This window comes from Tachypleus tridentatus, chromosome 11, assembly GCF_004210375.1.
Source record: "Tachypleus tridentatus isolate NWPU-2018 chromosome 11, ASM421037v1, whole genome shotgun sequence".
Classification (NCBI taxonomy): domain Eukaryota; kingdom Metazoa; phylum Arthropoda; class Merostomata; order Xiphosura; family Limulidae; genus Tachypleus; species Tachypleus tridentatus.
In genome coordinates, this window is record NC_134835.1 from 10,906,472 (window position 1) to 10,929,675 (window position 23,204).

A 23,204-nucleotide genomic window follows, 5' to 3' on the forward strand; every position below is an offset into this window, starting at 1 on the left:
AAGATTAACAACTTCTAATAAATAGAAAATCCAGTGTGTTTTGGTAACACTATGTTCCAACAACGACTTTTAGAAGATTAACAACTTCTAATAAATAGAAAATCCAGTGTGTTTTGGTAACACTATGTTCCAACAATGACTTTTAGAAGATTAACAACTTCTAATAAATAGAAAATCCAGTGTGTTTTGGTGACACTACGTTCCAACAATGACTTTTAGAAGATTAACAACTTCTAATAAATAGAAAATCCAGTGTGTTTTGGTGACATTACGTTCCAACAATGACTTTTAGAAGATTAACAACTTCTAATAAATAGAAAATCCAGTGTGTTTTGGTAACACTACGTTCCAACAACGACTTTTAGGTCATGTTGCTCAGCAACAAACCTGTAGTCTAAAATAGTTGTTAGTCTATATGCTAACAGTGTGATAGACAAATGCATAGACAATAAAACTGAAAAATGTTTGTTGGATTTTTAATTCAGAATATTCGGTGATTAAATAGGTTTTGTTTTTATTTTAAAAAATGAATGATTAACAAAGTATAGCTTAATTCAGTTTAATTTAAGTTTAAGATTCAAAAGATGCTTTTTTACTTAACACAAATGGCCCAAGGTTAATGATTTGACATTATATACTGTATTTACTTTGTGCTTATTATATCAACACTTATTGCACTTATAAGGCTTCACAGAACCCTCTCTCACAGAGACCTTGCACCGCCATCACTAAAATCATAATGAACAGGCATTAATCAAACTGTGCTATCAAAGTAAACGCATTTTGGCCTTTATGACTCCTCTTATTTTGAAAACAAAAGTGTGACGTCATGTGACACACACTGGATTTTATATAAATTAGATTATATTACATTTAAGGATTATTAAAGATAAGGAAATAAGGAAAGCGGTTTTGTTTCTCACAGCAGAGTTGTTAAATAAAAATCGTATGTCAGAACTTATCAATGAAATACGTCAAGTTATGCATAAAGACTACACACATAAATCAATTGGTCCGACATGCCCAGACGGTAATGGCCCTCGGCTCGCGATCTGAGGGTCGTGATATCGAATTCGCGTCACGCTAAACATGCTCGCTCTTTCAGCCATGGAGGTGTTATAAAATGATGGTTAATACTGTTGTTCATTGGTAAAAGAGTAGCCCAAGTGTTTTGGATGTGTGGTGATGACTAGCTGCCTTCCCTCTAGTCTTACACTGCTAAATTAGGGAGGCTAGCGCAGATAGCCCTCGAGTAGCTTTGGGCAAAATTAAAAAAAAATCAAAGATAAATCAATTACTATTGATAATTACTTTTGTAAAATATAATAATAATAATAATAATAAATTTATTAAGCAATAAATTAGACACAAAAAATCAAATAACAATATAAAACCATCAACAAAGAGTAACTCGTCCTGTGATGGTTAAACACATAATAAAGTAAAATCAAAACTTACAAAATCAAAGTAAAGTTCCCAGAATATTATCATCAGTATTTAAAATCCATTGTTTTAAGTATTTCTTTTGATTAACACGATTAATAGAAGATCTTATACTATAAGGAATAAAATTATGAATACGAGGTGCCAAATAAAGATATTGATGAAGTGTAACTGTTTTACGTGGTGTGGGTACATTAATTGGAAAAAAGATTGAAGTCGTGTAAAATATGAAGTGACTTTAAAGGCCTATTAAAAGATACATGCATTGTAGATAAAGCTAAAAATATAAATAAAGTTTATCATATGAAAGAGGGGAGTTAAATTTACTGAAATCGGTATCAAGCCTATGGGTAAAAATAAGAGAGAAAACACTTTTTTGCAACTTGTGAATAGGAATTAAAAAAGTCTTATATGTGCCACCCCAAATTGAAATACAATATTGTAAGAAAGATTGAAAGAGAGCATAATATACACTTAACAAAATATGATAAGAGCACAATGACTAAGTTCAAAAATTAGCATAGAACTATATTTTAATTTATTAACTAAAGAATTAATATGAAATTGCCAATTTAATTTTCGATCTAAAATAATTCCTAAATATTTAACAGAGGAAACTTGAGTCAATTTGGGACACTTACAATTAGGGTAAGTATAACAATCACTGGAATGATAAAAAAATAGAAGGAAAAGCTGGAATGACACCATAAAGGTTAAACTGAAGAAGAAAAGATTTAGATATATTTAAGGATAAGCCATTACAGAAAAGCCAATTTTAATTTTATTAAGATCACTAGAAATAATGGCTTCATTAATTAGATTTGGCTTACTATAAACAACAGCAATATCATCGGCATAGGCTTGGATATCTCCAGAAAACTGTTGGTAAAGAATATTATTTATATAAATGAGAAATAATAAAGGGCCCAGAACAGAACCTTGTGGTACTCCAACATTAATTGTAAGCCAATCACTATAATTATTATGGATACAAACCGATTGCTTTCTATTATGAAAGTAAGAAAAAAAACAATCAAAAACAATACCTCTAAAACCATAATAAGATAATTTATTTAACAAAATTTTATGATTAACAGAATCAAAAGCTTTGGCTAAGTCAAGAAAAACAGCAATTGGATGAAGATCAGAATCCAAAGCTTCTGTAATACTTCCCACAAGTTTAGCAACAGCAACCTCCGTTCCAAGCCCAGGCCGAAAGCCAAATTGAGAAGGAGACAAAACTGAATGTCTATCAAGAAATGATAAAATTCTAATCTTCATAGATTTTTCAAATAGTTTAGAGAAATGTATTAATAAGGAAATAGGTATATAATTCGTAAAATCAAAAATATTACCAGATTTATAAATAGGAATGACCAATGATAACTTTAAAGCATTAGGAAACTTCCCTTGAGTAAAAGATAAATTAATTAAAAGTCAAAATTGATGCAAAAGATTAGCATTAGCTTTCAAAATCTTAACCGAAACACCATCTACACCATTAGAAGCTGAATTTGATAAGGAGAAAATATTATTCATAGTTTCAGATACAGTAACAGGATATAGGTAACAAGAAGAAGAAGGAGCAGGAGGCATGCCCTGAGAACAAAATTTAGGATCGGAGCAAGTAGATTTAGCAACATTAACAAAAAAATAATTCAAATCAGATAAATCAGTAGTACCAAAATTACAAAATTTCTTTTTTTTTTTTTAACATCAATAATAGAGTTAACAATATTCCAATTCTGTTTAATAGTTTTAGCATTCTTAAACAGGTTATGATAATAAGTCCATTTAGTCTTACGGGTCAAGCTAACAACATAATTCCTTAAACACTTAAATCTAATCTTTAGATTAGATTTACCATGTAATGTATGGTAAATTTTAACGGAATTTAGGTTTAAGACCAGCCTTGAAAAGATTATTTTTACCCACTGTTTGTATTAAGCTAAAATGAAATTATTAGTGAAAATTATTAGTTTTAGAATCCAAAAACTAATATTCGAGATAAAATGACTAATTTTTTTAATCAAGCACAAAGCTGCACAATGGGCTATCTGTGCTCTACCCACCACGGGTATCAAAACTCGGATTTTAGCGTTGTAAGTCCACAGACACACCGCTGAACCACTGGGGGCGAACGACTAGCTAACTACTTCTCAAAGTAAATACAACAAATTATTGTTTATTACTGGTAATCCATAACACACAGTTTTGTATATATAGGCTTTGTTTCGTACTAGTACCATATTACTTTGTTTATTTGCCTCTTTCGATTCATTCATTCTCTATCACACATCTTCCAGTTTTCTCTTCTCATTCGTTGAGCTCTTATGTTTCATATTCCTCTTTCCATCTCACGCCAAACCTCTTAATTTGCTGATATTACATCTATTTCCTGTAATATTGAGTTATAGCTTTTCATTATCCTAGTGGCTGAACTTAGAAACATACTATATCCGCTCACTCCAGTAATTTACTAATGACTTAGAACCATGCACTTCTCTGATTCCTTAAAACTGATCAAAGATCAGCTGCATTCTCAACTCTCTCAATTTCAACCTAGTTTTATATCATATACATAGTTACAAATAACTGTTAGTGTATATTTTAATTATAAAACTTGGTCTTTTCTCAGAAATATCGTGTCTCATGGGTCTTAAAATGTTCAGATTATATGCTAATGTTTGTAAACTTAATTAATCAAAAGTGATCAAAGTTGGTCTTTCTTAGCTTATGTTTAGTGTAACAGCAAAGCCTACTCTAAGAAACTGGCCTAACCATGTACAATAAACTAAATTGAAGCTTATTGTAATAATGTAATAGATACACGGCTACATAATTTTATTCAAATTAAACTCGGCCGCGCGTGACAAAATGTTTAGCGAGATGGACTGCGATGAGGATGATCCAAGGTTCGAGTACGTAAAGTGCCGCTAAATAATAACTGCATTTTCAACTACAAGTGCACACAGAATATAACAGTCGTCACTAATATTGAACAGTCAGTGGAGGAGGTAGATGTTGTTGGCTGGCGGCATATTTCGAGTCAGCAGTTTTAAGTTACTGAAGGCTGTACCTTATTTTTAGAATCAGTTACTTTATGTTGGTTGTTCATATCACTGGTTGAAAAAGAAAAGATTTCTTAAATTTGTTTGTCACTTAAAAAAAAATTATATTTGAGTTATAAATACAAACAACGAGAAAAACAAAATTATACATTTGTTATTATTAAACAATATTACAAAAAAAACAAGAGAAAACAATATTATGACCAGAAGATTTTTGTATACATTCGTAGCCTACAAAATGAACTAAAAACTCGCAGATGTTTCATTAATATTATTAGTGTACCCCAAAATAATAAAACAAAATAATTCGAAATATATTTTTCCTCATTATGTATGTGCATGTGCATTACCAATGTGAAAATTTATAAATTTAAAGAATGAAAAATAAATTTCATTTGTTAGACGTAAAGACAGGATAAAGAAACCCATGTGTTAAACTTAAAACAGTAGATAATAAATGTCGTGTTTTAAACTTAAAGGTTGGTGTATGACCGCAGCGGCGTAGATCCTGGGGGGATGGAGGGTATACATCCCCCCTCATTGTAGGTGGGGGTATGGTGCATACAATCATCCCCCCTACAGTTTGGTCTGTTGAATTGTTTTATTGCATCACAGGCCTACAAATTGTGTGTTTGTTCTTGTGATTCTCGTGTTCTTACCAATCGAATTACATAATTAGGCCTAGATGTAGGCTTTTTCAGTAACCGAAATGTACATCTTTAATATAGGCGTGCTTCTACGCTTTTCGATCTAAGCGATAGTTCGTAAGTATCAGTCAGTAGGCTTAAGTATACATGCAAGTATCGTGGTAACAAGATTACTCTGTGACTGCATGTTCACAGCTTTCAGGTTCACGTAATCAGAGATTACCAATTTACAAATTGAACAGTCCATATAAATGGTTGCAAAAGTCCTCCCACCCCATCGGGTGTAAAAAATCTACGCCCCTGTGTATAAGACTCGTGTTTTAATTTTCAAAAGTGTGAAATAAACGTGTTAAGTTTAAAGAATGGGGAGTTAGTCCATTTCTCAAACTTAAAGACAGATAAAAATAACGTAAACCTTACAAATAGTGAATTGTTTGTTTTTGAATTTCGCGCAAAGCTACTTTAGGGTTATCTGCGTTAGCCGTCCTTAATTTAGCAGTGTAAGAGTAGAGGGAAGGTAGCTAGTCATCATCACCAGGTACCAACTCTTGGGCTACTCTTTTACCAACGAATAGTAGAATTGACAGTCACATTATAACGCCCCCACGGCTAAGAGGGCGAACATGTTTCGAACCCGCGACCTTCAGATTACGAGACGAACGCCTTAACCCACATGGCCAAAATGGTGAATAAATATTTCTCTTAAAATAAGAACTGTAAATAGATCCGTTTGTTAAATTTAAAGAATGATGAACAAGTAAGTCTTTTTTTTTCCCTATGTTCTAAACTGATATATTTGGTACTATTACCAAAACGTTTATTAAACTTGTTGTTAAAAAAATACCGCAGTGTTTAATTCGTTAGGTCTTGATGACTTGTGTGACTGAACAAAATTCCTTCTTGTGCAGAGAAAAAAATAGACCAAGAATGGAATGTTCACATATCTTTTATTAGAAATCCTCAAAGATTAATCAAGAGAAATATGAAGAAAAGACACTTGCTGTCTAGCGTGAATCACTGGCTAGGCCTAAAATGCCACCCATGTTCTAACTGTATAAATAATGTTTTTTTTTTCTAACAATGTTCAGTTAATTTATTTCACAGTTTTAACTTAAATGTTTCAGCGTATTGTTTGTAATAATTTATTACTAAGTATCTTAAACAATTAAACATCGAGGATTATTTTAACAAGGAATATTTGATTATGTATATATTAATGGCTTTAAAGGAAGTCGAGATTAATAAAAAATAATAATGATTTAATACATAAGGGTGAAATTTAGATAAGGACAAGCTTCTTGCACGATTATTCACTTACTGTGCACTATTTGTTAACTGTTTAATAATATAATAATATATATTAGTTCTTTTAAAACGTATTTACTGTTGTTCATTTACAGAATATTTTAATTACGCGTAAAAAGCAAGCGACAAATCAAACGTTAAATAAACAGTTCAAAAAGTTTCTATAGCTTTAATTGGACTCTTCAGTAATAAAATTTCTCTTTTTACAATTTAATGGTTTAACGATGTGGAACATCTGCAATGAACAAGTTACGTATGTTTTAACGAGAGAACTACTTCTGAATTATAAAATACTGAGTTGAAAACAATCACAAACAACAGTCTTCGGATAGAAAGAAAATAAAAAAAGAAAATAAGCCATTTTAGGAGTAATGTTACATAAAGGTTAAGTTATATAAACCTGAATTTAAAGTTTACCAGGAAGAAAATATTGAAAGCTATTTCCTTTTAAATCTTTGCAGGAAACCCATTATGATTATTATTTGTTAAAAACACATAAAACAGCAAATAATTAGAATGTTTCGCGTAGACATAATCTATCTTTAATGTTCCAGTACCATGAATAAAATATCAGGATTAGGCCTTCCATAATACGTTTGTACATATGTTTGAATATGAAATGTACTGTAAACCGTACTTAACGATCTCTAATGAAGCACCTTTGTTGTGTTACTAAGATATTTTCTCTAAAATAAAGTGTAACCCGACTTTATCTTCCTCTGTGGACATTAATTTTAGACATTACAACATCCAAGGTGATTGTATTCTTTAGTTAGTACGCTTGATAAAGGTTTTCTCTCTTATAAAACTACCGAAACTACATCGTCAACTTTAGCTTTAATTTTCTTAAGTTGCTTTATCAGTTCGTTTCCCAACACGCATGGAAACTGGCATTCACTCAGCGTGAAATAGATCAGATGTGCATGATGTGCTAAAAACACATAGGTCCAAGAAGTCTTGATAAGACTAAAATAGAAACCCTTATTAGATTAGATGTGGAAACGCATGGCAACAACTTTCTTCCCAAAGCTGACTGTTCGTGGAGATTTCTGTGAAGACATTAAACCTTTGTTGTTAACTTAAAATAATTTATTATTCATGAAAGAACACCCAGTTTATTTTCCTTACATTACTATTACAGCTGTAGCATCTTTGTTCCTTTGCTTTCTGATTTGTGACTAAAATAGTTTACAAAATAGCAACATATCCTTATAATAAGGCCCGGCATGGCCAAGCGTGTTAAGGCGTGCGACTCGTAATCTGAGGGTCGCGGGTTCGCATACCCGTCGCACCAAACATGGTCGCCCTTACAGCCGTGGGTGCGTTATAATGTGACGGTCAATCCCACTATGTGTTGGTAAAAGAGTAGCCCAAGAGTTGGCGGTGGGTGGTGATGACTAGCTGCCTTCAATCTAGTCTTACACTGCTAAATTAGGGACGGCTAGCGCAGATAGCCCTCGAGTAGCTTTGTGCGAAACCCAAAAACAAACAAATAAACCTTACAATAAACAAACAAATGGTAGCATATCTAGAAAATAAAAACATTCACATTGTGTTAAGTGCGGACTATATTTATAATAAAATAGTTAGCATTCTGAAAAATAGCAGGAAACTGATAATACGAAATGTTGAGGGGAATTATACTATTTTATAGTGGTTAGCAAAGGGGCGTACATAAACTATGACTGACTAATGATTTACCATATCTCTTATAAGTAATGTTTGCTAATTATATTTTAATCAATTTCTAGCTCACTAAAGTTATTTTTGAATTATATTTCATTATTGTTCTAAGAAATTAATTAATACTCTATTAGTCCTCTTGTTACACGATCTAAATAACGACAATTTACCCTGAAGAAAGAAAGCGTGCCTTGCGCGAGCTCTCACGTTTCTTGTCCCGTGTTCTTCTTATCCATAACTTACCAGACAAATTCATTGCAATGACTCAACTAGACAGCTAGATACAGACAACGAGAGATAACTCTCTTCTTTAAAATATATCTAGCTCAATCGTAACTCTATTTCTGACTAATAAAATATAGGGTTCCCAACTAGTTTTGGGAAGTTCAGTAAATAAGGTGTCTGTCTAAGCATCCAAAGACAGCACATTGGAGACAATACTTTCTCACAACGCTGATAAAATACTCAATTAAACAACCAGTTACGGTGTGAAAGTTTAGTTTAAAACAATATCACAGTTTAGGACATCATTTCTAGGTCTGGCCATCCAGCTTCTCGTGTTCTTGTACGTCACCAGAAAATGAAGTTTGGGAATGATAACCACCAAAATACACAGAAGTATCAGCTGGCCACTTGAGGGGTTCCCACCTTGGAATAAGCTAATCACTTGGTGGTGCTGAGCAACTTCCGGTTAAATAAAGGGCCCTAGACCTAGGGTTTAAGTGCTTGTTTTCACTTATACCAGAGCATTTAGACACAAAAGCACGCTTTTAATCAACAGTTATGTGTATATACACACACACACTTGGTATTTCTGGAGTCTATTTTTTACTTAGTATCATTGGTATACTCTTGGTATTTCAGTAGTCTAATTTTTACTTGTTAAAAATGATATATACTTGGTATTTCAGGAATGTATTTTTTCTTGCTGTTAAGCCTAAGACTACACGTTTAGCCTACTACCGATTTCAAAACCCACATTTAAGTGTCATAAGTGTTCGGATGTGTCGCTAGTCACAGGAGGGTGGTTTAGGAAGTTATTCTTGAGTATTCGAAGTTTAGTTATTTTATGACTTAGCCATATTTTTAATGTAACAATCTACGCAACACTTTGTGAAGTTGGTTGAACAACTCATACGTTATAAAGTTAATATCACTTTTTTAACAATTGTTTTGAAAAGTTTTGCTCCCTTAAGAGTTTTTGCTGATCGTGACAGGTACCTGGTGGGTATGTACAAATATAGTTTTGGTTTTGCTTCATCACGTAGGAACTCTGAGAAATAAATAGTTAACTGTTTACCGGCAATAACGTATTTAATTGCGTTTATGTTTGTAATACACTATTAAGTTCAACATAATTAAAAGTGTTTTGCTCCTGATTTTCGTTTGTATTCAATGTCCGGTGCATCACGTTGCAGTGTCCAACAGTAGTCAGCAAGCATTGACGGATTCCAGTTGCCCTGATATCGTTTTTCCATTGTAGCAATGTCCTGGTGAAACTGAAGATTTCGATGAAACGGTACGTGATGGGCAAATTTGGATGTGGTTTCCGTGATCAGCAGCCAAAAATCTACAAGGAACACCCAACAGTGTTCAGGAAGCAAAAACCTTTTTGTGCAGTGTAATTACATGAAGGTCATTAATTTTTGTTTTCGTTTGTGAAGTCCAACTTTCTGAAAGAAGTTGAATTATTTTGTGAGATACCTTTTAACCTTTTGTGATTTATATCAAAACCTCGTCACGATCTGTTCACATTTTGTCAGGGTATTACTGTAGAGTAAAGCCATGTAAAACTTTCCACTGTATCCACTATGAGTAATGAAACCCCAGATTTTTTAGCGCTGTGAGTCCGTAAGTTTATCACCGTTCCACTGGGAGGCATTTTCCGCAAATGCAGTTTTTGTACTTGCTTCTATTTCGTTACAACCGAGTTGTAAATGCATCAAACACCATAGATCAACTTCTGTGAGGGACCATTTGCTAAAGTAGCTGCTTTTGCATTGCATTTATTGTTTGAAGAGACAGTTTCTTTATCAGAATATACACTTATTTATCGGAACCATTATGCAACACAAGTGAAATTCCCTTTCATGGAATCGTTTCAGTTAAAAACATCAACCTCACAAGATATATTCATTTTAGTGACATTGTTATCACCCTGAGTTTTATCCTTAATAGGTGTTTTTGTTTCTCTTCTTCTAGTCCATGTTATTCCCATAGCAAAGTCTTGTTAAAATTACGTCATGTATACTTTACATTTTGGAATGATTATCGGTAAAATTTTGTTTTATAATACCAATGACAAATGAGCAAAAAAGAAAAGGCAAATTTTGGTTTTTATTTGTCTTTTAATGGGAGCTACTCTGATACTAATAATTCATGAATTACATTACAAACTCGTGGCTCTCTCATAAGTCAGACACTGATGGTTTTCTTAAAAACTCGAGTAGACTCATTTCTAATTCACTGTAGTCACGTGTAAATACGTGTGACTGATATGAATTATACCCCAGACTCAGGAAGAGAACAGTTTATTTTACCCTAATTAGTGTTGATGATATAGAAAACATAGAATACTAGAAAGTCACGTGCTATTCCTCTACTGTTTTGTTCTATATATTAAAATTGGACTGAATCTCATGTTTCCTGTTATTTTTGAGCTTCAAAATTAACGCGTTTTGACAACTATGTAAATATAACAATTCTCAATATGTTATTGTCACACATGACCTAAAGTTCTATCTTAGAGCCATAGATAGGGTTATGGTTATTAAATTTTAATTTATGTATTAATATCCATTTGTATATCATTGGTTAATTTGCTGTCCATAATCATTCAGCGTTTTATCATTTTTTTACAAGATAGAACATAACTTTTCATGTGGGCCAAGCGTGTTAAGGCGTGCGACTCGTAATCTGAGGGTCGCGCCAAACATGCTCGCCCTTTCAGCCGTGGAGGCGTAATAGTGTGACGGTCAATCCCACTATTCGTTGGTAAAAGAATAGCCCAAGAGTTGGCGGTAGGTGGTGATGACTAGCTGCCTTCCCTCTAGTCTTACACTGCTAAATTAGGGACGGCTAGCACAGATAACACTCGAGTAGCTTTGTGAGAAATTAAAAAAACACACACAAACAACTTTTCATGTTTATGCAACCATAAGTAAGGTCAAGGAGGTTCGATTTCTCGCGGTGGTTACAGCAAATAGCCTAACATGGCTTCCCTCTGAAAGTCAAGTAACATTAATTTGTGATTAGATATTCGAAAGGTCCGATATGGCTAGGCGATTAGTGTACTCGACCTCTCTCTCTCTCTCGGTGTTTGGGTATGATATGTTCATACTCTAAAGGGTCAGATTCCCTTTGACCTCTTTCTCCTCCCCGTGGTCTTGCAGTATTGAAATTTGTAATTATTTTATTTTTAGATCAGAGTGAACTGAATATTATTCTGATCCTTTTCAGGTCAATGTCCATGTATTGTGGTACATATATAGTTATTATTTTTCTCTATCAGCAGAATGTCAAGTTTGTTGGTTGTACTTTTTTAAATTTATTTTTATTTATTTATTTTTTGTGTTTAAAATATATGTTGATCGGGGAGAGATGTTTAGGACTGTCTTCATTATGTATGAGGTACCTATCTACTTCGCACAGTAATTCGTTTTTCATACACTTTTTATCGAAGTACATTATTGTACTATGTAGGAGTCTATCTGGTATGGTTGATATGTTCAAGTATTTGTCAATGAACTGAGATGATTTAGTTCTTGGAACTCTGTATGTTGTTATGAGGAGTGTGTTTTGGGTTGTTTGTAGTTTGGTTTTAATTATTTTATTGCTTACTGCTGGAGCTGCATAGTCTATTACTGGTCTAATATATGTTTTATAGATTTTTGTAAGTTATCTGTAGATGCACCACTATTTTTGCCAGTTAGACTCCTCGCACAGTTAGTTCTTCGCCAGACTTTATTTTTAATTTCGTTAACATGATTAATCCAAGTTAATTTGAAATCATAGGTTAGACCTAAAACTTTTGCCGATGGGGCAGTCTGAAGTAGTGTGCCATTCATATATTCTGGCTGTTGTTTTTTGTGTTTTGTCGATTTCGTAAAGACTGCGAGTTGTGTTTTTGCTGTGTTTATTTGTATTCTATATTTTTGACAGTATTCACTTATTCTATTTAGTTGTGGTTGTATGTTAGTGGCTGCTACCGTGAGTGTTGCGGCACTTTTCCAGACTGTCACATCATCTGCGAACTGTGAACAGAATCCATGATTTGGATCCTTTAGTGGCATATTGTTTACATACATGATGAAGGGTATAGAGCTAACCACCCCTCCCTGAGGAACACCAGCTTCTGGAGTACAGTACTCAGAAAATGTACCCTCAAAATTCACTCCACAGTTTCTATTTTCCAAAACGTTTGATAGCCAGCGAATAATTTCACGCGGTAGTTCCATTTCATTCACTCAAAACCTTAGACCATTGTGCCATACAGTGTCAAACGCTTTCTCGATATCAAGGAAGCAAGCGACAGCGCATTATTTTTTATTGAAGCTGTTTATTATAGTTTCGGTTAATCTAATTAAGTGATCTGTCGTTTGTCTAAGTTTACTCGACCTGTAATCCGAGGTTTAATCCCGTGACACCAAACACAATCGTCCTATCAGCAGTGAGGGCATTATAATGTCACGGTCAATCCCACTATTCGTTGGTAAAAGAGTAGCCCCAGAGTTGGCGGAGGGTGGTGATGACTAGCTGCCTTTCCTCTAGTCTTACACTGTTAAATTGAGGACGGCTAGCGCAGATAGCCCTCTGGTATTTTGCGCGAAATTCGAAACAAATAAAGCCACAAACAAAATATTATAATTAAAAACGTTATTTTTACAGTTCCTGTTAAACCAGACAAATTAAATATTCCTCATCTATTAACGCATTTTGAAATGTAAATATATATGCTAAGGCCTGGTAGGTCTTACTTCTTAGAGCACTGAGTTGTAGAAGTTACAGTGTAACAGCATAAGCAACGATTGCTTCCAGTTAGCTGTTCTGAACAAACGATGACTATACCTATAACTATACCTTATATTAGCTATACCTCAGTCTTGGAGTTCTTTTGCTTGCCTTGTGTATCACAAAAGTTATAGTTGAAATTAAATGTGCTAATACCCATTGGAATAAGTACTGATTTTAAAGTAGTCTGTGTTCATTCTGTTCTTTACTTCCTTTGGGAAGTTATAGAAACTACAGTGTTGCACGCTCAGAGGCCAAGAACTGATGCAAAATAAACAAATAAACCTCAAAAAATATTAAAGTCAAAATTCTGGTACTTCAATAATTGCACGTGATATTCAGTTTGAAGCAATAGTGGATATCGTAAGTTATCGTAACATTTAATCTCCTTATATTAAAACCTCATCAGTGGTACAGAGGTATGCACATCTGTAGACCTACAATGCTAGAGATTGGGTTTTGCTCTCTAGGGTTTGTACGGGAGAGATAAACTCCTTTTGCAGCTTTATGCTTAACTATAAAGAATTTTAATATCAATTTATTTTAACAATTTATTTTTTCATCAAAAGGAGTCTTAAGTTCAAGTCTTAGCAGCGTAGTGGACGTCTGCAGTTAGGACCGCATTACTTTTCAAACAGGATGGTTGGCTTTTCGAGTGAGCAGCCCTTAAGTGTGGTGGAGGCAGAAAAAAATTAATAGAGTTTAAGAAAAGACTGGATGAATTCATTACTAGCAAGTTGTGTTGTATTTGTGATCTGGATGGGCTAAAAAGTTCGTTTTTGTCCCTTTGAAATTTGAAAGTTTAACTTTACTTCCCCAACTGAATCTTTCTTAACTTTAGATAACTAATTCTAAGATAAAAAACAACAGCGAATAATGTAAGAAAATTTTTAACATTCGTAAGGTAACTTTATTTAGCGGGCCTTGCATTGACTGGTGGTCAGGGCGCTTGATTAGCGATCTCAGGGTCGCGATTTCAAATCGTCGTCACCTAATATAATTGCAAGCTGGGAATATTTCTTTTGGTTTTTTACACAAATTATGGTCCACCTCAAAGTAGTTGGATTGTTTGTTATTGGTCCGGCATGGCCACGTGTGTTAAGGCGTTGGACTCGTAATCTTTGTCGCACCAAACATGCTCACCCTTTCAGCCGTGGGAGCGTTACAATGTTACGGTCAATCACACTATTCGTTGGTAAGAAAGTAGCCCAAGAGTTGTCAGTTGGTGGTGATGACGAGCTGCCTTCCCTCTCGTCTTACACTGCTAAAGCAGGGACGACTAGTGCAGATAGCCCTCGAGTAGCTTTCCGCGAAATTCAGAACAGAGAAAAGTTATTTGTTTTTCTTGGAACTGGGCTACTCTTTTACCAACAAATGGTGGAATTGACCGTTACATTATAACGCTCCCAGGGCTAACAGGGCGAGCATGTTTGGAGCGACGGGGATTCGAACTCGCGACCCTCAGTTTACGAGTCGAACGCCTTAACCCACCTGGCCATGGCGGAACTAACGAGTTGGATATAAAGGTCGTAAAAGTAAAAAAAATATGAGTGGTTAAATTTCTCTTGAGATTGATTTCAATGAAATCAGGTTTGTATGTGTATTTTTGTACAAAAATAGAAATGAATTAGTCCTTAAAACGATACATTCTCTATGTTATGATGGCCACAAAAATATATAACAATACAGACAACATAAATACTGTACGTCTTAAGACATTCTCTTACAATATTTTATGATCCTATAAGACTTAAGAATTTATAGCAAAAATATTTATGTTATTAGTTCAAAACGAATATTCCCAAACCTTATACGTATATGAAATAAATATACATATATATTTGAAGCTATCAAAAAAAGATGAAACCACAACCCAGAAATTGTAGTTCAAGAGCCTTGGTGTAGAAATTGTGTTTAGCTTTCGGTTGTGGAAGTATTGTGCGTTGTTATAACCTCATTTTACGTAGATCTATGTTATATTAATAATATTCCAAACTAAAATTAGACACGTATCTTCATTTCATTTAACGAGTGATAAGTCATACACAACATGGACGGTCATGGGAAAAGTGTTAGCACATTATTTCATAGAACTTATTGATACACTACTTTCTTAGGAAAGAAAGGATGTTATTGAATCACTTTAAATTTTGATGAGAACTGGAGAAGAAACTGGATCAGACAGTTAACATTTATTATCCCAATCAACTTAAAGCAGAGAAAATAGCTTAAGTTATTTTGAATTATGCACAAAGCTACACAGTGGGTTATTTGTGCTCTGCCCACCACGGGAATCGAAACACGGTCTTTAGCGTTGTAAGTCCACAGACATACCGCTGAACCACTGAGGAGCAACAGTTTAAGTTAATAAAGTTTCCTTATATCAGTTTGTATGTAATGTTTTTTTATCAATTTATTTTATGTAGTTTATTTGTTTTAAACAATCTCAAAATAGCAAATCGTACTAAGAAGATGGAAATTTCAGTTTGAAAATTAAAAAATCAAAAACTTACTAATAATCAGAAGAAAGGAAACAAATGAACATAACACACATAAGTTAATAATCTTAAAGTCACGGATTCCTATTTTATCATAATAGTCTGTCCTTAGTGCCACCTGCATTAACAGTTTCAGTTAAAATATTTAATATATTTATAATAGTTTAGTTATCTTTAACAGTATTTTTGACAGAAATCACACAAGAATTACTTTACATTGATTGTTAGCTCCGTATATAAATTTAGAACAAATCTAAATTTCATGAGATATTATTGGTAATTTGAGCAGATGTATCGTTTATAAAAAGCGTGTACAAACAAAGAATAAACGTAACAAAAATATATTTGTGGACAAACAAAGAATAAACGTAATAATGATTCGTGGACAAAGAATAAACGTAATAATGATTCGTGGACAAATAATGAATAAACGTAACAAAGATAGATTCGTGGACAAACAAAGAATAAACGTAACAATTATTCGTGGACAAATAATGAATAAACGTCACAAAGATAGATTCGTGGACAAACGAAGAATAAACGTAACAATGATTCGTGGACAAATAATGAATAAACGTAACAATGATTCGTGAACAAACAACGAATAAACGTAACAAAGATAGATTCGTGGACAAACGAAGAATAAACGTAACAATGATTCGTTGACAAATAATGAATAAACGTAACAATCATTCGTGAACAAACAACGAATAAACGTAATAAAGATAGATTCGTGGACAAACAAAGAATAAACGTAACAATGATTCGTTGACAAATAATGAATAAACGTAACAATGATTCGTGAACAAACAACGAATAAACGTAACAAAGATAGATTCGTGGACAAACAAAGAATAAACGTAACAAAGATAGATTCGTGGAAAAACAGAGAATAAACTTTTAACCCTGATCTGTACATAGTTAGGTTGTTTTGATCATCAGTTAATAATTATTATAACATTTCATCTGTTTCAAGTCGACTTTAAGCTACTTTTTAACTATATTTTCTTCTAAAAAGTTGAAATGCTAAAAATATATGTCAAAAGAGATAATACATAACCAGTCTGATCTCATTAATTTATCTCTTTGTGAAGACAAAATGAAGCCAAACAACTGGAGACGAAATGATTTAGATTTGCTTATCTGTTAATTTCGCGCCAAACTGCTCATGCGGTATTTGAGTTAGGCGTCTCTAATCCTAAAGTAGGCTTGAGAGAAGGCAACTAGTCAACACCATCCGTAGCTATCCATTGAGTTTCTCTTTGCCAACGAAGAGTGGGATTGACCGTAACAGTTGAAAGGACAAGTATGTTTGGCGACGTGTTTGAATCTCGCGAATCGCATGTAGTTAAAGCAGCTTAACAACCAGGTTTAGGGTTAACTATAAAATCGTATTCGAATTATTTACAATAAATGTGTTAATTTGCTTGAAAGTTAAGAAATATTTATTTTATAAAATTATATGTGTTGTAAATGAATTAATTTAGCGTCTAAGCACCAGAAACAAATCTCTCTAGTATTATTTGATGTAATAACCAACCTGTAAGTTATTATGAGTATATTACGTTTTTAACATAAGAAACTAAAACATATATTAGAAAATGCTACATTGTTTGGTTTATTTGTTTATTTTTTGCCAGGTTACCTTCAACTTCTAATTCATTTTTTCGTTTTTTTAATTAACAAAGTGACTGTAATTTACCTAAATATTTAGCACGTTCATCCAGAAAGTCACTTTTTGCATCAGATAAGCTAAAGGACCACTTGAAATATATACATAATCAACCCTAAATTCGCCCGACATGGCCAGTTGGCCTTCGACTCGTAATCTGAAGATCGCGGGTTTGAATACCAGTCACACAAAATATTCTCACTCTTTTAACCGTGGGGGCGCTATAATGTGACAGCCAATCCCACTATTCATTGGTGAAATAGTAACCCAAGAGTTGGCGGTGGGCGATGATGACTAGCTGTCATTCCTATAGTCTTACACTGCTAAATTAGGGACAGCTAGCGCAGATAGCCATCGTGCAGCTTTATGCAAAATTCAAATACGATTAACCTTAACTTAAAACTTCTACCTACCACAAGCAAAGTTTGCCTACTATATGACTCTTCTTAACTAAATAGTGCGATTGGCTCTCATTGTTACAGCGCCCCCACAGCTGAGGGTATAGCGTATTTAGTGATAATTGCAAGTTGTCGATAAGTTTGAATAAAACATAGGGAGGAGAGAATAGCATTTCTTTGATTTTTCTAATTTAATGTATGAGTTCATAAATCGTATCTTATATGTGTTTGTTTTAGCATTAAATTCTACAGTAGGCTACCAATACTCTGTCAAGCAAGGGGACTTGAACCTCGTATTATAGCATTGTAATTCCGAAAACATACCGTCTGCCGACCCAATAAAGAACCCTTCAGTTATCTTGTTCATTTCTCTCAATATTTCGGTTTTAACACTAATTGTCTCAATTTAGTAGAACATCAGTAAGTCTACGGATATACAGCACTAAAATCAAGGGTTCGATTCCCCTCGGTGGGCTCAACAGATAGTCCGATGTGGCTTTGCTATAAACAAACACACACACGCACTTAACAGTAATTAGGCTGAAAATGAGAAACAGTATATAAATCATTTTTATTTTAGATTAAACGCAAATGTACCGAAACCTTGTGTGTGACTAAACTGACTTGCGAATTTTTTAAAGGAATGAACTGATAAGATACCCGAAGATTATACTATTGATTTAGTCACTACCTTGGTACAACGTCATAAGAGCATTCTAGCTGAATTCTAGGAGAGAGGTATCTGTAATATATAATATTATATGAAAATGAGCTTAAATTTCCCCTTGGAGAACCAGAAATCTACTGAATACTAATTGCGAAGTTCACAGCTACCTTGCTAATCTCCATGGATTTCCTCTGAGATCCATAGTAGAAGTCATCTTATTACATCCTTAGCATTAAGTGACGGTAAACTTACCATTCGCCCATTGGAGAAGTGGTATCCATTAGTAGTAAAATAAAATCCAACTGAAATGAATAATATATTTTCCAGAAGTAACATACACGTGAGATGAGTAATCTACTACAAAAATGAATGTTCTGAATTAAAGCAATAGTTTTGGAGAGTAAACCAGGATAATCTAGATTCTTCAGTCAGTAGTTCTGAAAGCAGACTGTATAAGTTTGCGCACGTGGTAGCTTTAGATTACGTGTTGTTTGAAACAATAATAAATGTTTTGGAACGAATTGTTAGATGAAAATTAGTGAAACCTTGGTATATTCTCGTACCATGTTTTAAAGTTTAACTTTAGGTAATATTATACTTTATGAAAAAACAGTATTAGTGTAATAATTACATAAACTTACCTGTTTGGTGAATGTAATAGCATTTTTTCCTTTTCTTGTTAAGTTAGTGAAATCAATAAAAATACACTAGTTTGCTCAGTAAGTTGAAGTGTTTCTGCACTATTACGGTTTAGTGCTGACTTAAATAAATATATATATATATATACCTGTGTTAACATTCGTATAACGATCATTTTGATAGTAAAGGTGTTGTCCGTAGCTCACTGGAGAGAAGCAGTAAAATGTTTGTGATAAAATATTTCAAAGCGTGTTTGAAATTTATTATAATGTCAGTTGTTTTTTTTTATCTAGTGCTGTTTCCATGGTAGCAAAGTATCTTAAGAGCTTTCCTTGAGAGCAAAAAGGAAAACAGGAAATATTTTATTTCCAAATTACCATTCAAATGGTGACTTCTAGTCAGGATTAACCACAAACGTATTTTTCATCAATTGCATTTTATCAGACAAACACACAAGAAAACTCTGTCATTATGCAATCAATAACATTTTAAGCACATTGTAGAGAAACATTTTACCTTAATACTCAACGGCAAAAATTTTAAAATTTAATCTATGGTATACTTAAAATAATAGTTCAGGTTTTTACTACAACTTTCAGTGATGACGAAAAAACTAACTTGTTTGTTTGTTTTTAATTTAGCGCAAAGCTACTCGAGGGCTATCTGCGCTAGCCATCCCTAATTTAGCAGTGTAAGACTAGAAGGAATGCAGCTAGTCATCACCACCCACAGCCAACTCTTGGGCTACTCTTTTACCAACGAATAGTGGGATTGACCGTAACATTATAACGCCCCCACGGCTGGGAGGGCGAGCATGTTTGGTGCGACCGGGATTCGAAGCCGCCACCCTCGGATTACGAGTCGAACACCTTAACACGCTTGGCCATCCCAGGCCCGTGTGTGAAGCCCACAAGACATATTTCGACATGCCTGTCAGGGACCAAGACAAACCCTGGGCACCTCGTTTTACCTCCGAGCATTGCAAAAAAAACTCTAGAAGGTAAGACAGACCAATTTTTACTTGCTTGAATAGTAAGATTTTATATTATACAAATTTTAGACCTTTTAAAATTTAAGCATATTTTAATTTATATTTTAATTTCCAATAATATAGAAAAAATATCACATATAAAATATTTTACATGAACCTCTTACACATTAGTTGTGGATGAACTAAATTTATTCTTCATAATAACAATCTTATTTTGTTCTTTTCCAGGATGGTACAGAGGGGAAAAGAGAGCCATGAAGTTCGTTATTCCAAGAATTTGGTGTGAACCCACTGACCACTCAAGCAATTGCTACTTCTGAATGATGAACCCTTCCAAACGTTGGGCTAGCAAGAATGCATCTACTATCATGTATCCGGATATTCTGTCATTCATCGACCCAATGCCACACTGCCCTGAGCTCTCTGTACCCACTCCGCTAGAGAGAAAACAGCCATCCTCAGAAGTGAGCAGAAATTCAAAAGAGGAGGTAGACGTTGAAGATCCAGGTTACAAATTCAGAGGTGCAGTTGGTGAGAAAAACCCATACTACCCCAACCAAAGTGACCTCGATGACTTGATCAGAGATCTTGGTCTAACAAAGTTGAATGCCGAGTTATTCACATCTAGTGATGACGAGAAAACTCACTTCTACAGAAAAATATATATGTAAAAACGGCTGGTATGGGTTAAGAAAAGCCGTTTTTACATATATATTTTGACATCTAGGCTCAAAGAGTGCTATGTGTTGGAAGAAAGTGTGCAAGTCGCTCAGAGAAAGCGACATTTTTCAAGCTTCTTCACTCGTCAAGATGGGCTCTGTTTCTGCCACAATGTATCTGGTCTGTGCGAGACAATTGGAATTGCTTGTAACCCGAATAAGGAGCGAATAACGAAAACATGATGGGAGACTATACTTGGAGGCTGATACGTGAAAGTGATTTACATTACAGTCACAAATCTCGATAAACTGCTAACTTCTAGACGTTTTTGTTCATTTTTGTATAACTTTAGTATAAATACATGTAAATCTTGATTCATATGTTGTTTTATTCAGACCTTATGCAAATTAAAATGTACAAATTTGCCTGTTTTTACGTAGAAAATAGGTTAATTTGTAAATTTCATTATGCAGGTCACAAAAGCAAAGTTTGAAGGGAATGATGACCATTTTCTGTGCTTTTACAACATAAGCAATTAAGAAATAACATACACTATCCAGGAACAAAAATTATGTTACATAGTGTGATAAAAATGATTTAGGAAGGATATTTAATAATAGAAATAGAAAGGCTCCAGTAGAAGACATAAACTTAAACACTGTTTTGGAAACATATGTTGGATTAGCCAAACCTTGTGCTCTACATATACATTCATTCCTATAAGTATGGTTATCCTTTTTTTATTATTTTTATTTCGAGACATATCAATGGTTATCCACAAGTCTATTCCACATTCTTCTTCTTACGGTAGTCAAGACTGGATTTAGATACAATAAGCAACTGCTTTCAAAGGAAACTCTTTTGGAATATAAATGAGCAACAACACTATACGCCTGAATTAAACAGAACGGTTCTGCAAGTCAGTATTAACGAAACCACTCAAACGTAAAGTTAACATATAAACTGATTGGAAGAAAAGGGATTTTTAACTAATTAAAATACGTCTAAAACATTTATTATTTATAACTAATTCTATATGTGTGACTATGTACTTATAGAAGATAATTAATATACGTGCATTAATAAGTAAAAATTAGGTATATGTCCCCACAACAATATATCTACGGCTCTACAAAGCTTGAACGTTTCGATACTCGTGATAGGCAGAGATATTTCCTTTGTAACTTCATACTTAATTACAAATATTATACATATATTTAATTGAACAATAGAATCACAATACATAATAATTAATGGCTGTTATCGCTAGAATTTTTTCTTCCAACACCCTATATATTTCTTCTCTTTAACACTAATCACAACTTAAATTATAAACAATACCATTTGTTGAAGTGTCAAATATGTTTATGTAAATTACGCTATAACTTTATCATATGCAATGTACTTTCTCTTAACAAGGAGGATACTTTTTAGCTTACTGCAGCATTCGGTTTCTTATGTTGACTTGTGTGGACAATTAGGAACAGTCTGCTGTTGTTCACTGGTTTCTGAGGGTTCTACAATTTTATTTGAGGTCTAATCATGGTGTACAAACAAAATGGAGCTCTGTGATTGGTTTCAAAGTAACAAATGAGACAAACCACAACCTGATTGACCAATCATTTATTTTTCAGTGTCACGTGACTAATCATTAGATATCTGACAATGATCTGAAAGTTGTAATTCATATTATTTTAAAGTCCTTTTTACCTGATCAAAACTACACAACTGATAGTTCAGGCTGTACTGTACAGTTTTTGATACAGGCTGTTCCGTATTACTTTAGCTTAGACTGTAATGTAAGTATTATGTGCAAGACGATTGGCGAACATAAGATTGACTTCGAATTTTATTTATTTTAACTGATTCCTAATTCCAACTCACATAATGAAGAAAAATGTCATTAAATGTCCACAGGTAAAGGTAATTTTATCATTATCTGCTAAACGTGATGAACTAACATGTTTCTTGGTTGGTGGAAGAAAACAGTCGATATAATTCAACTTTATGTAGTGTCCCGTAATAACATATAAAGTTATTACTGACAATGCCTATTATTCAGAACAAGGTATAATTTGAAAAAAACATCACAAACTAAATAACCTTTTGGTTCAAAATACGAAAGTTCGAACAAACGTTACATGAGAAATAACCTTTTGGTTCAGAATACGACGTAGTTCATACAAACGTCACAAGCAAATAACGTATAATAAATTTCTTCCACATTTTTGGAGTAAACAATTATTAAAATATATATGTAAAAAACGGCTCATTTGGGTCGAGAAAATATTTTACGTAGAAGAGCGTTCATCGTCAGGTTCACAAAGACAGAAAGAGGTAACTGACCGAAACCTGAAAGGGGTTGTGCAACTGAGTGTCGGAATGTAGAGGGCGTGCTTAGATGTTTGAATATATAATTTTATATTATTTATTTTTCTCTACAAGTGGGGGCCCGGCATGGCCAAGCGTGTTAAGGCGTGCGATTCGTAATGTGAGGGTCGCGGGTTCGCATCCCCGTCG